General features: G+C 40.6%; 1 protein-coding gene across 4 annotated transcripts in view; it reads left to right on the forward strand.

Annotated features, from left to right (window-relative positions):
• Positions 1–981: 981 nt before the first annotated feature.
• The window catches only part of EDARADD (EDAR associated via death domain), a 93,104-nt gene continuing 76,106 nt past the window's right edge, over positions 982–17,979 (forward strand). For 3 of the 4 annotated variants that reach the window (XM_019418922.2, XM_053910218.1, XM_053910220.1), the window contains exon 1: positions 982–1,090. The gene's annotated coding sequence lies outside the window, so the exon portion shown is untranslated. The remainder of the gene's footprint in view (positions 1,091–17,979) is intronic. The other variant, XM_053910219.1, reaches the window with a different exon arrangement.

The raw sequence follows: 17,979 nt of genomic DNA on the forward strand, positions 1-17,979 counted from the left end.
AGAGAGAAAGACAGAGAGAGAGAGAGAGAGAGAGAGAGAGAGAGGATCTTAAGCAGACTCCACACTCTGCGTGGAGCCCCACATGGGGCTCAATCCCACGACCCTGGGATCAGGACCTGAGCCTAAATTGGCTACACCGACTGAGCCACTCATGTCCCTCTTTTTTTTTTTTTTTTTTGAGAGAAAGAGAATTTGCAAAAGAAAAGTGATCAAGACTTTAACATTGGTATAATTAAAATAATCATAGGGATAAGCAAGAATATCACATCATGAAATGAGAGCAAGCGGTTAGGAAAAGAATTAACCGAGATCTCGGGAATCCAAACAGCTACTGAAATAAGAAGAGATGGCCTGAACAGCAGAACAGGCACTGCTCAAAACCAAACCAGAGAGATGGGATATCAAGCTAAGGAATTCTTCCAGAAGGCAACACAAAGCATACAAAGACAAAAGCTATGGTTGGCAGGTAAAGAATTACGAAAATCAGATCTAACAGTTCCAGCAGACGTCCCATTGGTTTGGTTGCCATCTTCCCTTCTTTTCAGCCGAAAGTAAAGGACTTTAGCGGTTGGGCTTTCTCGCAGTTATTGTTAGCTTCGGGCTCCTAGTCTTAAATGCTGGTTTGGGCTCCGATTTTCCCCCGGGATTCCCCTACCAGCACCTGTAACTTCCTCAGGCTCCCCAGGCAGCCCAGGACTAGCAGCAGCTTCAATGCCACCCAGTCGCCAGCACTGTGCCTCCCCAACCAACACTTAGGCACACGCAGCCCATCGAGCGCCGGTTCGAGACGACGCTCCCGGACTTGAGTGACTCCAGGTGTCCCGTGCTTCTGGACGCCCGGTGGGGAGGCCGAGATGCTGAGCGCCGTGACTGTACCTGCCCCGCAGCCTCGACCCACCGCGCAGACCCCGCCCCTTCGCCCCGGCCACGCCCCCTCCGAGCGCGGGGCCTTGTGGGAGTTGTGGTCTCGCGCGACCGCGAGGGGGCCTCCCGCCGGAAGGCGGGGCAGGGGGCGGGCAGAACCCGGGAACTACAGCTGCGGAGGCCGCTCCGCCTCCCTGGGACTTCGGGCTCCACGGCTGCAAATGAGGTAGGACCACGAGGGCCTCCAAAACAAGAGGAGGTGCGCGCGGGGAGTCCTTCTCTCGGCCGGCAGCCCTCTCCCCGGGTCCCTCCTTGCGCACTGCCGTCAGCGACCCCACAGGCTCGAAATTGAGCCCCTCTCCTGCCCCGCCCCGGCGCATCCCCCGGGGCCCCAGATTTGGCCCCGACCTTCCAAAGTGGGGCTCTTCTCCTCCCAGTGTTGTTTTGTGGCCTCTTACCTCCAGGCGCTTACCAGCTGCACCCCGACGGGGCTGAGAACTTTCTCCAGGTGGTGCTGTGACAACTAGGGCTCATCATCTTTGTTTTCTCGCTCAGAGATCATTGTTCTTTGCTGGATTAATGGTTAATTGAAACCCATTGTTTCATCTATGTTGTCTGTTTAGGGGTTTGTTCAGGCTGGACAATGAATCAAGTCCATATCACTGTATCCTTGCTAGAAACAGAAACTAAGGGTGTTTTCTTCCTTTGTTTTTTTTTTTTAAATATACTGTCTGAAACATTTTATGAAATCAACAAATCAGGATTCCAGAAAAACAGAGTGCACCAGAATTCATTCCTGCTGACGAAATGATCCATTTAACTCTTCACTATATCCTTGAGATTGAGGCTGATAATATCTAAGTTTGTGCCTGACACGGAAGTCTACACAGACAGGGTGGCAATATTATTCAAACCCCAAACTAGGATGTTTGGACTATGATTTTTCAGCTTACAGTGAATAATTCATAGGAAGAGGCCTGCTCAGACACTACTGTGGATACACATTTAATAAACTGACTCTGGTAGAAAATAGAGAAAACAGGGGCGCCTGGGTGGCTCAGTCGGGTAAGTGTCCGACTTCGGCTCAGGTCACGACCTCACGGTTAGTGAGTTTGAGTCCCCAGTCAGGTGAGCCCCTCTTCTCTCTCTCCCTCTCTCTCTGCCCCTAGCTCACTTGCCCCCTCCATCTCTTTCAAAATAAGAAAGAAAGAAAGAAAGAAAGAAAGAAAGAAAGAAAGAAAGAAAGAAAGAAAAAAATAAAATAGAGAAAACATAGTTTTGAACGAAAGAAAAAGAAAAGAAAGAAAATAGAGAACATAAAAATTGACAGTTCACATCACGATGTTATTTTCTTTTTAGAATCCTGTCCTTCGAATCGATAATCTTTCACTACAGATTCAGGTTACTTTTGTATCACTAAAGCACATATTCTACAAAAACAAGAAGAAGAAAAAGTTTATCATGTAAAACCAGATTATATTACAATTAAAGAAATAATGCTGAAGAGTAGATGTGCTCTTCAGAAGGAACAAGATGAAACATACATGTGTCTAGTCCTTAATTTCCAATCCCAATACCTATTGTAAAGCATTCATAATCCAAGTAATATTAATTTCTGTGATTCTAAAATTTCATCCCAAAAAGATGTCATCATGTAACCCATCATACTTAACACTTTCAACGGTACTAACAGGTTGCTGGCTGGGATTTAGGGTCCTCTTCAGTTGGGCCCCTCCTCTTCTTTCTAACCTTTTCTCCCTTAATAATCTTTAAGAAAATGTTCTCTCATTATTGTTTGCTTTCTCACTGTATGACTCTCTACACCGTCTCCTTGTCTGCTCCCACCTCTGCTCACCCCAACTCCCATCCAGTCATTCAAAGGCCAACGAGAGTTTTGGCTCTTGTTGGTTTTGTGAACTTTACAACTAGGAAGGATATCTTTCTCTCGTATTTCTGTCTCTACTGAACGTGATAGCACTTACTCTCTGTATCAGTCATTTGACGATCTATTATCCAGCTCTAGACACTTCTATCTCACTACATATGTCTTATCAAGAATAAGTAAATTTTTTGAGGTAAGGGATATACCTTTTTAGGGAAGTGATACTTCAATTTTGAAATTATCATTCACATTATAGACAAAAAGATTTGCTAATTAATTAGTTGGGGCATAAAAGGTTCTAATTTAAATTACTGTATTTTTAGAGAAGGCCAACATTTTCTAACCACTGACCCCATAGTGTATGGCCTTCCATCATTAATGAAGGTTTTGATAACGAGAAACATCACTAGTAACTTTTGATTATGGGAAATAAGCTGAATTACACTTGGGAGACCACAACGAGTGCCCTGGGTAGTCCAAAGGGGCCTGAGGGCTCATGGGGAAAAGCAACACCCCAAAGAGGAGCTGGAAGCTATGGGAACAATGGAGAAGGCCTGGAATGCGTTTTGCAGAAAGCTGTCTCCTGCTGGGTGTGAGCTGATGACTCTTCGAGCTGCTCAAGTGATGCCAAAAATCATTGTCGTGGTCCTCCATCCCTGGGAAGATTCACTGCCTTCGATGGGGAGCAACAAGGTTGTTCTGGAGGTGAAATGCCCAGTGACTGATCCTCAATGCTATGTCAAGTTTCAAAGAAAGAAGTGGTTACTGTAAGACGCCGGGTTTCACCTCTGTCCCAGCTGCTTTAGTTGTGGTTCCTACCCAAGTTTTGGATCTTCCTCCTTCACCAACTTCTTCCCTCCAACCTAATTCTCAAGAGTTCAAGGTTGCTCAGCTCCCTTGCAACACCCTGGTGCCGGCCTCAGGCAGGGGTCCCTCAGACAAAGGCAGAGTGCCTCTCAGCACCTGCTGCTCTCCTCTCCCAGTGGTTTTTCCACGAGGGGTCTTATCTCTTTTCTAGATCTTCTAGCAGGATGTGCGCACTTCCCATCTGCCCCTGTTGCCAGACCAACCCTTATCTGCAGGGTCAGACCCATCTGGCTTTTTGTCTGTTCTCCTCTCCGTGGATAGTTTGTCATAAACATTGTGGCCTGCTTCTGCCAGGACTTTACCCCTGAGCTATCAAAACCCATTCCTTGTGCCAGGGAAGCCTGTGAAACATTTCTGATGAGTGAACCAGGAACCCAAAATAGATTACATTGACCCTGAATGTTCTGTCCCAAATGAAAAATATTTAATTTTCTGAGGAGCCCAAAGATCTCTGAGAAGTGAAATTTCAGACTCTGCCTCCTAGTGGCATACATGAACATTCACCCCGATTCTGTGTTTGTCAATTTCCCTACTCTTCCGGTTAGTAGTTCTCTACCCCAGAAAGCCCACTCTCCACCCTTTCCTCTCCGAAAGGCCATTGCTCGCAGAATCTGTACATGGCACATGGCCCCTGATGGCACTGGCTGCCCTCTGCACCTTGCGTGTAACTGCTATGGAATGTCAGGAAGGGAAGGATACCCTTCCCTTGTTCCCTTGGCAGGTTTCTTGTTCTAAGAGTTAAGGTAGTTTGGGGCACATACTAAACAATAATCGGTGTCTTGGTTTTTCCAGATGTTCACCCTTTCTAAATTATTCTATGACTATAATTTGTTGGTTCCAGGATTTGTCTCCCCACCCCCCAATTTTAATACCCCTTAAGGCCACATGCATCTTGTACTTCACAATGTCATAGTTCAACTGACAGTGTTTCCCTTTCCTAGCAGTACGTAAAACATAGCGCATCTTACCATTGATAAGAGCTAAGATTCAATGAAATACTCTATTACGATTATGATTCTGCACTCCCACAGTGTAGTATCTCAATTCGTCAATGTAGCATACAAACCATCTCACCCCTAAGTTCATGCTCTGGGCTTAGCGGCAGTCACCAACCTCCCCCTCCAACCCATCCCCCTCCCACCAGATGCTGTGACCCGTTGTCCAGAACTTGCGGTCGTTTCGCAGATGCACTGTGCTGCCTCCTGGCACGTTCGTACTCCTTCTTTCGGGTGGCATTCACGCATCACCTCCCCTGAAAATCTGTTGCTAACTTAGTGGCTCCCACCCAGCTCCATCCCTTGGCAGCCTTTCAACTCCCTCTGTTAAAGAGCTTGTCACACTGCACTGTGGACATGCCGGTCTTCCCCTGAGAAGAGGAAGGAGCAGTGAGGGCCCTGAGCATTTTCAGCTCCAGTCGGAGCCCCATGCCTGGCTCTCAGGAAATGCTGGGTGCTGGTGACAAATGGTGGTTATGCTCTGGCTTCAGTGGGCCCTTTGCCCACCACGGGTGGTTCATTCAGTTGACTTTGCACAGGGTCTGGGTCAATAAACAGTCGGTGTTATTACTGCTGTTGTTCTAGGGTTTTTTCCCTCAAAATTTCCCAGGTCTTTCCCCAAAATTTCCACACCCAGAGTGGAGCCTGATGCAGTGCTCGATCCCACAAACCATGAGATCATGACCTGAGCTGAAATCAAGAGTTGGACCCTCAACTGACTGAGCCACCCAGGTGCCCTACATTACTTTATTTCAGGCCTCAACCACTTCTTGATCAGATCAGGTGAAAACATTTTCCTTGCTGCACCCTCTATATATTCTATTCCTAGTAATTTATAATTTACATGATCTTACTGTATCAAATAGTTCCATCTTCTAAAAATCTAATTTTGATCTTGTCATTCGCCCTTCTTAGAACCATGTTATACCTTTAGTAGCAAACTTGAAATCTTGGCCATTGGTTTTTATTTTGATTTAGGTTTGGGGTTTTTTTTTTGGGGGGGGGGCAGGGGCATGGTAACTTTAAAAGTCCCTCCAGCCCTTGGCTCTGTCTACCTGACTGCTTTCATCTGCTTCTGCAATAAAATTGTTCTGCTAGCAAAAACTATCATTGTTGTCAGTGGCTCCCCCTACTGAACATTTCATTAGTAGAATTTTGTTTTCTTTTTGCTATGTTAAATTTGTAACAGCAAGGAGACGTTTCAGTAGAGATGTTTCACAGATAACTTTCTCTAACTGTGGGAATTTTACAAGATTTTTTCAAGACACTGATAATTATAACTTTACGTAACTCATTGTTACTGTACTCTTAACTGGCCAAACATTTGTTGGCACACAAGAAAGAGTAACATGGTTCTACAGACATTACAGTACAGGGTCCCTTGGTCTAGAGGCCTGGATTCTAGCTCATCACTGTACAAGGCATGAGGCCTGTTAGTGATTTTATTTCCTCCTCTGCAAAATGGGCCCCCAGGTCCTTTCCACCCAAATAAATAATGTGGTAATTCTCTGAGTTACACTTTTTGTTTAAATAGTCAACTGTCTTTTAAAAGGACGTCAATCATTTTTTTAAATCGCATATATTAACTCCCATCCTGAAAATTTGTCATTTTGATCCTCTCTGCTGAATAAAATATTCTAAAACTTCAGGGGTGTCTCGGTGGCTCAGTCCATTAAGCATCCGACTTTGGCTCAGGTCATGATCTCATAGTTTGTGAGTTCAAGCCCCGTGTCCATCTCTGTACTGAAAGCTCAGAGCCTGGAATGTGCTTTGGCTTCTGTGTCTCCCTCTGTCTCTCTCCCCTTCCCCCACTTATGCTCACGCTCTCTCTCTCTCAAAAATAAATACACATTAAAAATATATATATTCTAAAACTTCAATTGTTTGCAGATGTTTGCAGTGTAAACATTCTATATGTATTTAAAAAAAAATCAATTTACCAGCTTCATTTACTATGGCAATACCAAGAGGCCTTAGTGAAAATCTCAGAAATGTCAAAGAGTACCATTTTCTATTCATCAAATAGTTATTGAGTCTCCACTAAGTGCCAGGGTGTCAGAGAATGAGAGCTGACAGGGATGTAGCATTTTCCCATCTTCTGCTACCATATTCATTTCTTCATTACTCAGAGGGGTCTTCTTTGTATTATCTGATCTTTTAAAAATCATAAATTTAAATTTAATTTCAGCTTTCATTCCCCTTCATTCCCCACAACGCTTATAAACCTAGAAATATTGGATAGACAGCAATTTTGTTCCATTTCTTAAGAGCTCATAGATGGCAATTTTAAATGTTATATGTTTGAGTTTTCATTACTATTTGTTTATGTTACTTCTGCTTTGAACAGATAAACAATTGTTAATGACAGTGTGAACTTCTTACAAGTGTACAACCAAAAATCCCCAAGTACACATTACTCAAGCTTTTTGTCCTCATTTAAATATTATTTCTCTCTTGATATGCATTCTTGTTTTGTATGGTCTTGCATAATAAAGATCTTTTTTAAAAAATATGGACTTTAATTTTTGGAGTTTGGGGTTCACAGTAATTGAGCAGAAGGTAGGGATTTTCCATTTATTCCCATTCTCCACATTTACACAGCCTTCTCCACTACCAACATCCTGCACCACAGTGATACATCTGTCACATTCACTGACCCTACACTGATACATCATTGTCACCCAAGGTCCACAGCTTACATTAGAGTTCACTCTTGGTATTGTAAATTGTATGTGTTTTGACAAATGTGTAGTGATATGTATCTACTATTACAGTATCATACAGAATAGTGTCGCTGCCCTAAAAATCCTCTGTGCTCTGCCTATCCATCCTTCTCTTCCCTAACCACTACAAACCACTGCTCTTTTTACTGTCTCCACAGTTCTGCCCTTTCCAGAAGGTCATATGGTTGGAGTCATACAGCATCTTCTTCAGATTGACTTCTTTGACTTATTAATATGAATTTTAAGTTTCTTCCATGTCTCTTCATTGCTTGGTAGCCATTTCTTTTTATTGCTGAATAATATCCCACTGTCTAGATGGACCACAGTTCATTTATCCATTTTCTCACCAAAGGACATCTTGGTTGCTTCCAACCTTCAGCAATTATGAGTAAAGCAATTATAAACATCTGTGTGCAGATTTTTGCATGCATATAGTTTTCAACTCTTGAATAAGTACCAAGGAACACAACTGCTGGATCATATGGTAAGAGTATGTTCAGTTTTATAAGAAACTGCCTAACTGTCTTCCAAAGTGGCTGTACCATTTTGTGTTCTCGCCAGCAACAGATGGGAGTTTCTCTTGTTCCACATCATCAACAGCATTTTATGTTGTCAGTGTTTTGGATTTTTGTCATTCTAATAGATGTATTATTGTTATGGGTGTAATTGTAATTTACAGTTCCCTCATGACACACAATGTGGAGCATCAGAGCATCTTTTCATATGCTTATTTCCATCTCTATCTTTTTCAGTGAGGTATCTGTTCAAGTCCTTTGCCAGCTTTTAAATCAGGTTGTTCATTTTCTTATGGTTGAGTTTTAATAGCTCTTTGTATATTTTGAATAATAGTCCTCTATAAGATATGTCTTTTGCAATTATTCTTCTCCCAGTAAGTGGCTTGTGTTCTTTCTCTTGACAGTGTCTTTTGCAGAGCAGAAGTTCTTAGTTTTAGTGAAGTCCAGCTTATCAATTTTTTCTTTCATGGATCATGCCTTTGGTGTTGTATCTAAAAAGCCATTGCTTGGGGCGCCTGGGTGGCACAGTCGGTTAAGCGTCCGACTTCAGCCAGGTCACGATCTCGCGGTCCGTGAGTTCGAGCCCCGCGTCAGGCTCTGGGCTGACGGCTCGGAGCCTGGAGCCTGTTTCCGATTCTGTGTCTCCCTCTCTCTCTGCCCCTCCCCCGTTCATGCTCTGTCTCTCTCTGTCCCAGAAATAAATAAAAAAAAAAAAAAACAAAAAAAACGTTAAAAAGCCATTGCCATACCCCAGGTCCTTTTGGTTTTCTCCAGTGTTGCCATCTGTCTTAGAATTGTGCATTTACATTTAGGTATATAATCCATTTTGAGTTAATTTTGAAGGGTGCAAGATCTCTGTCTAGATTCTTTTTTTTTCTTTTTTTCTCTTTTCTCTTTTTCTTTTTTTTTCTTTTCTTTTTGGTATATGCATGTCCAGTTGTTCCAGCACCATTTGTTGAAAAGAATATTTTTGCTCCTTTGTCAAAGATCAGTTGACTATATGACTATATTCATGTGGGTCTATTGATGGGCTCTTTATTCTGTTTAATTGATGTGTTTGTCTCTTCTTTTGCCAATCCTACTGTCTTGATTACTGTAGTTTTACAGTAAGTCTTGAAGTTGATTTTTGTCAATTTGACTTCGCTGTTCTCCTTCAATATTGTGTTGGCTATACTGAGTCTTTGACCTCTTCATCTAAAATAAAGAATCAATATGGTGATATCCACAAAATAACTTTCTGGAACTTTTATTGGGATTCTGTTGCATCTATAGATCAAATTGAGAATAGCTGACATCTTGACAATATTGAGTCTTCCTAACCATGAACATGGAATATCTCTCCACTTACCTAGTTATTCTCTGATTATTTTCATTTGGGTTTTATAATTTACCTCCCATAGATTTTATACATATTTTGTTACATTTATAACTAAGTATTTCATTTTTGGAGGTGCTAATGCAAAAGGTATTGTATTTGTAATTTCTAATTCCAATTATTCATTGCTCGTATACAGAAAAGTGATTGACTTTTGTGTTTTAACCTTGTATCCTACAACCTTGCAATGATTGCTTATTGGTTCCAGGAGTTTTTTGACAATTTTTTTTTCCTAAATAAATTATCATGTCATCTGCAAACAGACAGTTTTATTTCTTCCTTCCCAATCAGTATATTTTAATTTCCTTTTCTTGTCTTATTGCATTAGCTAAAACTTCCAATATGATGTTGACAAGGAGTGTTGAGAAGGGACATCCTTATCTTGTGCCTGATCTTAGCAGCAAAACTTACAGTTTCTCACCATTAAGTATTGTTTTTTATACGTGTTCTTTATCAAGAATTCTGCTGTACTTGAATAAAATAGTTGATAGATGTAGATTATGTCCACTTGATTAATGGTGCTATTGAATTCAACTGTGTCCTTACTGGTTCTCTACTGGACCTGCCCATCTCTGACAGAGGATGTGGAATTCTCCAACTGTAATAATGAATTCATCTATTTCTCCTTATACTCTAGCAGTTTTTTGCCTCATGCATCATTAGACACATACACATTAAGAGTTGTTAAGTCTTCCTGGAAAATTGATCCCTTTATTATTATGTAATTCTCTCTGATAACTTCCTTTGCTCTGGAGTCTGCTCTGTCAGAAATTAATACAGCTACTTCTGCATTCTTTTTATTAGTGTTAACATGGTATATATCTCTCCATTCCATTACTTTTAATCTATGTATGTTTCTTTATGTTTAAAATAAGTTTCCGGTTAGAAACTTATTTTATATATATTTATTTTTATTTATATGTTTACTTATATTTTATTTTATATATGTTTATATATATGTTAGACAACATATAGTTGAATCTTGTTTTTTGATCCACTCTGACAATCTCTTTTAGTTGGTGTATTTAGACCATTAACCTTTAAAGTGATTATTTGATATCGTTGTACTTTTAAAAAAAATTTTTAAATGTTTATTTTTGAGAGGTGGGGGAGGGGCAGAGAGAGAGGGAGACAAATAATCTGAAGTAGGCTCCAGGTTCTGAGCTATCAGCACAGAGCCCAACACAGGGCTTGAACCCACGAACTGTGAGATCATGACCTGAGCTGAAGTTGGATGTTTAACCCACTGAGCCACCCAGGTGCCGTGATATTTTTATGCTGGTATCTCCTGTATTTGTCACTATTTTCCATTTGTTGCCTTTCTTCTTTGTTCCTGTTTTTATCTTCCTCTGCCTTTTGTAGTTTTAATTGAGCATTTTATGTGATTACATTTTCTCTTCCTTCTTAGCATAGCAATTATATTACTTTTTCTGAAAACTTTTTTTAGTGGTTGTCCTAGAGTTTGCAATATAATAACTAATACAAGCCACTTACTTTCAAATAGTGCACATAAGTATCTTATAATAATAAAGTAATCCTAATTCCTTCCACACATCCTTGTATCATTGCTGTCACTCATTTCACTTATACAACAAGCATACATAAACCTGTATGTGTACATAAGCATACATAATTGAATACATTGTTGCTCTTGTTATTTTGAACAACTTGTTATTAGTTAGATCAATTAAAAGTAAGAAAAATAAGTTTTTATTTTACCTTCACATATTGCTTGCCTGATGTTCTTCCTTTTTTTATGTGGATCTGAGTTTTTGATCTATATTATTTTCCTTTTCTCTAAAGAACTTCTTTTAATATTTCTTGTAAGGCAGGTCTACTGGTAATAAATTTCCTTAATTTTTGTTTACTTGAGAAACTCTTTACTTCTCTTTCAATTTTGAAGAATAAGTGTGCAGGGCGCAGAATTCTAGGTTACATACTGCACTCCACTGTCTTCTTTATTTCGCTGTTTTTTTTTTTTTTTTTTTTTTTTTTTTTTTAAGTAGGCTCCATGCCCAACATGAGGCTCGAATTCATGACCCTGAAATCAAGAGTCACATGCTCTACTGATTGAGCCAGCCAGGCGTCCTCCACTATCTTCTTGCTTGCATAGTTTCTGAGCAAAAGTTGGATGCAATTCTTAATTTTATTCCTCTACAGATAAGGTATTTTTATTCTCTGACTTATTTTTTCTTTGTCATTGCTTTTCTGAAGTTTGAATATAATATGCTTAGGTATACTTTTTGTTCGGTTTGTTTTGGTATTTGTTTTTGGCATTTATCCTGCTTGGTGTTCTCTGAGATTCCTGGATCTGTGGGGTGGTATCTGACATTAATGTAGGAATTTTCTCAGTTATGATCACTTCATATATTTCTTTTGTTCCTTTTTCTCTTTCTTCTCCTTCTGATATTCCATTACATGTGTGTTAAAACTTTTTCAGCTATTTTTTGGTTCCTGAATATTTTGTTTTAGGGTTTCTTTCTTTCTTTCTTTCTTTCTTTCTTTCTTTCTTTCTTTCTTTCTTTCTTTCTCTGTCTTCTTTCCCTTTTCCATTTTGGAATTTTCTACTGACTTATCTTGAAACTCTGAGTTTTTCTCCTCAGCCAAATTCCATCTGCTAATGAGCCAATCAAAAGCATTCTTCATTTCTGTTAGTGGTTTGGTGTTTCGTGTTTTGTTTTGTTTTGTTTTAATTTCTAGCATTTAAAAAGTTTTTTTCAGAGAATTTACATCTCCTTGATTAAACTGTCAATGTGTTCTTGCATGCCGTCTACTTTATCCATTAGAGCCCACAACATATTCATCATAGTTTTCAGTTTTCTGGTTGATCATTCCCAAATCCTTGCCCTATCTGAGGTGAGGCTGGTTCTCCTACTTGTTCTCTTTCTTCAGACTGTGTTGTTTGCCTTGTTAGTATGCTATGTCATTTTTTTCTTGATAGCCAGACATGAGGGACTAGGTAAACGGGACTGCAGTCCATAGGCCTTCAGTACATGCCCTTCAGTAATGTGGTGGTGAGTGTGGGGGAGAGGAAGCACTCTGCAGTCCTGTTATTTGCTGTCGGTCTTGCAGTAACTCTGTGCCTCTGGACTGCCAACTTCACAAATGCTTCTCAGTCCGCTCTCCCCCCTAGAAGAGACAAAATTGCTAGAGAGGGTTGGAGTTGGGTATCTCCTTTCCCCACGTGGAGGGTTAGAGCCAGCTGAAATTGGACATTTCCTTCCTCCGAGTTGGCTAGGCTGTGATAAAACCCCCATAGTTTAGGCTCCGGAGGGCTTGTTCAGAATAGATTTCTATGAGTATTTCAAAATGATTCCTTTTCTCCTCTTGGTGCTGATATTCACGGTGAGAACCTGGTCAGACTCCTGGAGGTAAACTTCGTAAACGTGTGTGGTTGCCCCTGGAGTTTTTATTTCTCAGAAGTCCACGCTGAGCCTTCAGTAATTCATCGATTACAGTTCTCGTTTTCCTGTCTTGGTACTAGTTCCGCTGCAGGTCTCTGCTGTTGGTTTCTGTTCTGGTGGATTGTAATCCTCTGTGCTTGATTCCCCCGGATACGAAAGCAGTGGACCCCACTGTGACCCCACTTCTCTGATGGATCCAAGGAGGGCTGTTGACTTTGCAGTTGGTTGAGCTTTTTACTTGTTGTCAGGGAGGAGTGATGACTTTCAGGCTGCATGCTGGCCATTATAAAGTTTTCAGTATTTGAAAGCAAAATAATGATTTTATTGTTGTATCAGTATACCTTTGTGACCCATCATTCGTGTATCCTAAATCAACCACTCTACTATCATTGCACATTTAGGTACTACTACTTTTCCTTTATTTCTTAGTTATACTTCAGCTAAAGTGACTGTTTTTGTGCACTTAAAATTCTTCTTCTCTAGATTATTTTCTTCTTATACCCAAATTCACATCCATAATTCTCAATCCCATACTCTGTTGAGAACATGACTAGGGCACCTGAGTGGCTTAGTTGGTTAAGCATCCAGCTCTTGGTTTCAGCTTGGCTTATGGTCTCCCAGTTCATGGGTTCAAGCTCCACATCAGGCTCTGTGCTGACAGTCAGAGCCTGCTGGGGATTCTCTCTCTCCTTCTCTCTTTGCCCCTTCCCCCCTCACTCTCTGTCGAAATAAATACATTTTATTAAAAGAAGAAAAAAGCTTTAAAAAAAACCATGACTTTAGTATTCATAATTGGTTGGATCGTTTGGCTGGGGGAGGAGGTGGGGGAGGAAAGGGATGAGGATTAGACCTCTTTCCATACCTTCAAGTCTTCACCCTGACTGCAATGGAAAATGTCGGAGTATCATAAGAAGTTGCCCGTCAAAACAGATAAAGTGACAATCCCTCCTCTCAACAAAAGGAATAAGGAGTCCTAAAGCTGAGAGAGCTTTTATCAAAATACTGGTGATGGGCATTTCCAAAATGCAAGTTTTTTTTTTAATGTTTTTATTTTGGGGGGCGTGCAGAGGATCTGAAGCGGGCTGTGTACTGAGAGCAGAGAGTCCAACGTGGGGCCTGACCTCACCAACCGTGAGATCACGACCTGAGCCAAAGTTGGACGCTTACCCGACTGAGCCACCCAGGCGCCCCTAAAATGCAAGTGCTTAATGATCACGAAAGAAAGATCAACGGAATTCTGTTAACCTATAAGAAATGATATTCCTCAATGTGCAGCTTAGACCTCCCCTTCTGTCTCAACTGAATTAAACTGACCTCCATGCCAGTTGCACCAACTGTAACTTAACTGATAAGAAAAGTACAAGCGTCTTCCACAGAAACCGCAATGTTCCAGATGTTGGTTTGAGATTGTTCACGCACACGTCCTGTGTACTTGTGCTTGCCTTTGGTGCCCTCTGGCTATCTCCTGGTGCACTCCCTTGCTCCTCTTCATTATTTCCTCTCTTCCTAGTGCTCCCATGTTCCCCAGAGAAAACCTGATTGGATAAAAATAATTGTTCATGGCATGAAACTATTTGCATTAAAACTTTTTTTTTTTTTAACATTTATTCATTTTTGAGAGTGAGGGAGACAGAGCGTGAGTGGGGGAGGGGCAGAGAGAGTGGGAGACACACAATCTGAAGCAGGCTCCAGGCTCTGAGCTGTCAGCACGGAGCCTGACAGGATTCGAACCCACGGACCGTGAGATCATGACTTCAGCGGAAGTCGGATGCTTAACCGACTGAGCCACCCGGGCGTCCCTGCGTCTTAAAAGAGATCAAAATAGTGTGACACAAAGGAATGAAATGCTAATGGTGTAATCTCAGATAGGAAATGTCTCAAATGATTTCAAATATGCTAACCACCACTTAGTCTGTAAAATAGATTTAAAAAATCAATGGTTACTTTCATATTCATTTCACAGTCTGCAATGTCGAACAATTCAAAGTCTGGAAAAGGAGGAGAATGACGGATAGTTTTTCAAGTGACTGAATCTTTGCAAACAGATCAGTCCGGGAGACAATATTTATGGGGGGGTGAGGCAAGTCAAGACTGATTTTGTTAAGCAGACACCTTTATAAAATTATTTCCAAATTTTCTATATAAAAATTTTTAAATAATATATACATAAATAAATATTTACATATAAAGTTAGAACACTACCAAAAAAGCTGAAGCCTCTGTAAGCATTAATCTCTTCCAGCCCTGGTCCTTTCCCTGTTGCCCAGAGATAGCCCTTATTAGACACTGTTATGAGTTTGGCAAGTATCCATCCTTAAAAAAAAACAACAAAATGAAACAGCTTTATTGAGGTATAATTATCATACAGCCAACTACACATAATCTAAACTGTTCAGTTGGATAACTTTTGACATATGTATACATTTATGAAGTCTTTACCCCAAGCTCTATGTGGTGAACCTATCCACCTCTCAAGTTTACTCATTTCTCTTTGTGATCATTCTTCCCTCCCCATCCTCAATCACAGGCACCCAAAGATCAGCTTTCTATCACTAGAGATGAGTTTGCGTTTCAATAGGTTTATATACATGGAGTCATACATTAAGTACTCCTCCTTTTTTCTGGCCTCTCTCACTCAGCATAACTATTTTGAGATTCATCCATGTTGTTAGTGATAATAGTTCGTTCCTTTTTTTTTTTTAAGTTTATTTATTTTGAAAGAGAGACAGAAAGAGTGGGGGGGAGGGGCAGAGAGAGAAGGAGAGAGAGAGAATCCCAAGCAGGCTCTGCACTGACAGTGCACAGAGCCCCCACATGGGGCTTGATCTCAACCGGTGAGATCATGACCTGGGCTGAAACCAAGAGCAGGATGCTTAACCAACTGAGCCACCCAGATGCCCCAGTTCATTCCTTTTATTACCGAGTAGGCTTCCATGCTAAAGGTATACCTCAATATTTTTACCCATTCGCCCATTGATGGACATCTGGGCTGTTTCCAATTTGGAGTTATTACAAATAAAGTTGCACTGAACTGTGCACCAGTCTTTGGACATGAGATTTTAAAAAACGTGGGTAAAGATGTAGAATAGCAAGATCATGTTGTAGGTATACATTTACATTTTTAAGAAACCGCCAAGTGGTTTTCCAAACAGGTTGTACTCCTTAACACTGCAACCACCAGGGCATGGGAATCCCAGCTCCTCCATATCCTTGCCAACATCTGGTATAGTCAGTCTCTTAGTTTAGCCATCCTAACACGTGTCAAGTAGTATCTCATTATGGTTTTAATTAGAATTCCCTAAAGTACTAGTGATGTGAGTATCTATCCTTGTGTTTATTTGCCAACTTCTGTGGTCAAATGATTCTTTGAATGTTTTATACATTTTCCATTGGGTTGTTTGTTTCCTTATGTTGAGGGTTCTTTTCACGTTTTGGCAAAAAGTCCTTCGTCGAACACATGTTTTACAAATATTCTCTCCCAGCAGTGGCTGCCCTTTTCATTATTCTAAGTTTCTTTAGAAAAGGAAAAGTTTTAAAATTTGATGAAGCCCAATATTTACATTTCTAATAGGTATGTGTTTTTGGTGTTGTACCTAAGAAATCTTTGCTTAGCCCAAAGCCACAAAAATTTCTCCTCTGTTTTCTTCTAGATGTCTTATAGTTTTAGGTTTTATATTCATGCACAAATCTTTTAAATATGTTTTAATTGCTCTGGAGTGAATGAATAAGGGTGGAATGGCTGGACCATATAGTAGGTATACATTTAATTTGTATTTATTTTGAGAGAGAGAGAAAGAGTACACAGGAGGTCAGAGAAAAAGAGGGAGAGAGAGAGAATCTCAATCAGGCTCTGCACTGTCACAAAGGCAGTGGGGCTTGAACTCATAAACCATAAGATCATGACCTGAGCCGAAATCAAGAGTCGGTCACTTAACCAGCTGAAACACCCAGGTGCCCCCGCCCCGACTTTTTTTTAGAGAGAGAGAGCACATGAGCAGGGAGAGGGGCAGAGGAAGAGAGAGAGAGAAAAAAAATCTTAAGCAGGCTCCACCGTCAGCATGGATTCTGATGCGGGGCTCGATCCCACCACCCTGGGATCGTGAGCTGAACTGAAATCGAAAGAGTCAGACACGCAACTGACTGAGCCACCCAGGTGCTCCTACATGTAATTTTTTAAGAAACTGCCACGCTGTATTATTTCTGACTTCATCTTATCTCCTTTATTGGCTTATTAGCTAGCCATAAGTCTCATTCGTGTTATTTCGGTGATTGTATACATCTTTAACATATCACAGTATAGCTTTAAATGATATTTTAATAATTCCTGCATTAGAGCCTTAAAAGTGTGTGCTTCCATTTCTCTCCTTCCTGCTTTTGAGTCAATTTTACCTTCACATAGATCATAAACTCTGCATACATTGTCACTATTTTGCTTTAAATCTATTAGCTTTCAAATACACTGACCCCTTTAGTACAGGTCTGCCAGAGATGAACTCTTTCAACTTCTACACGTCTAAAAAAAAAAGCTTCACCTTCATTTTTGAAATACATTTCTACTGGGTGTACAATTCTATGTCCTTTAAACATACTGATCCACTGTCTCCTGGCTTGCATGGTTTCTGATAAGAAATCTGTTGTTATTCTTAGTTTGGTCGCTCTGTCATGTATCTTTTTTTCCTGTGGCCACTTTAAGACTTAGTCTTTGTCTATGGCTTTGAGCAAATGGGAGTGTGTGGGGCTTGGTGAAGTTGTTTTCATGTTTCTGGTGCTGGGTGTTCACTGAGCATTTTTGGATCTGTGCGTTTAAGGTTTTCATCTAATTTGGAAACCTTTCAGCCATTCTTTCTGCAAACAATTTTTGGTCCCCCACCATCTTTCCATTTCAGGGATTTCATTTACATGTATTTTACATGTATATTAGGTGACTTGAAGTTGTCCCACAGTTATTTTCATTTTTATAAAATTACTTTTTCTCCCCGAGGTTCATTTTTTCTTTTTTTTTTTTTATGTTTATTTGAGAGAGAGAGAGAGAGACCGCGTGAGCAGGGGAGGGGCAGAGAGAGGGAAGCAGAATCCAAAGCAGGCTCTAGGCTCTGAGCTGTTAGCACAGAGCCTGACGCGGGGTTCAAACCCATGGACCGCAAGATCATGACCTGAGCCAAAGTCAGACAGAGCCACCCAGGTGCCCCATCCCTGAGGTTCATTTTCAGTGCTTTCAATTGCGGTGTCTTAAAGCCACTAATCTTTTCTTTTGCAGTGTCTTAGCTGCTGCTAATCCCATCTAGTCTTCTTTTTTTTTTTTTTAACCTCAAGTATTATGGTTTTAATCTCTGAAAGTTTTACTTTGGATTTTT

This window comes from Panthera pardus, unplaced genomic scaffold (assembly GCF_024362965.1).
Source record: "Panthera pardus isolate Hobbes unplaced genomic scaffold, ASM2436296v1 HiC_scaffold_22, whole genome shotgun sequence".
NCBI lineage: Eukaryota > Metazoa > Chordata > Mammalia > Carnivora > Felidae > Panthera > Panthera pardus.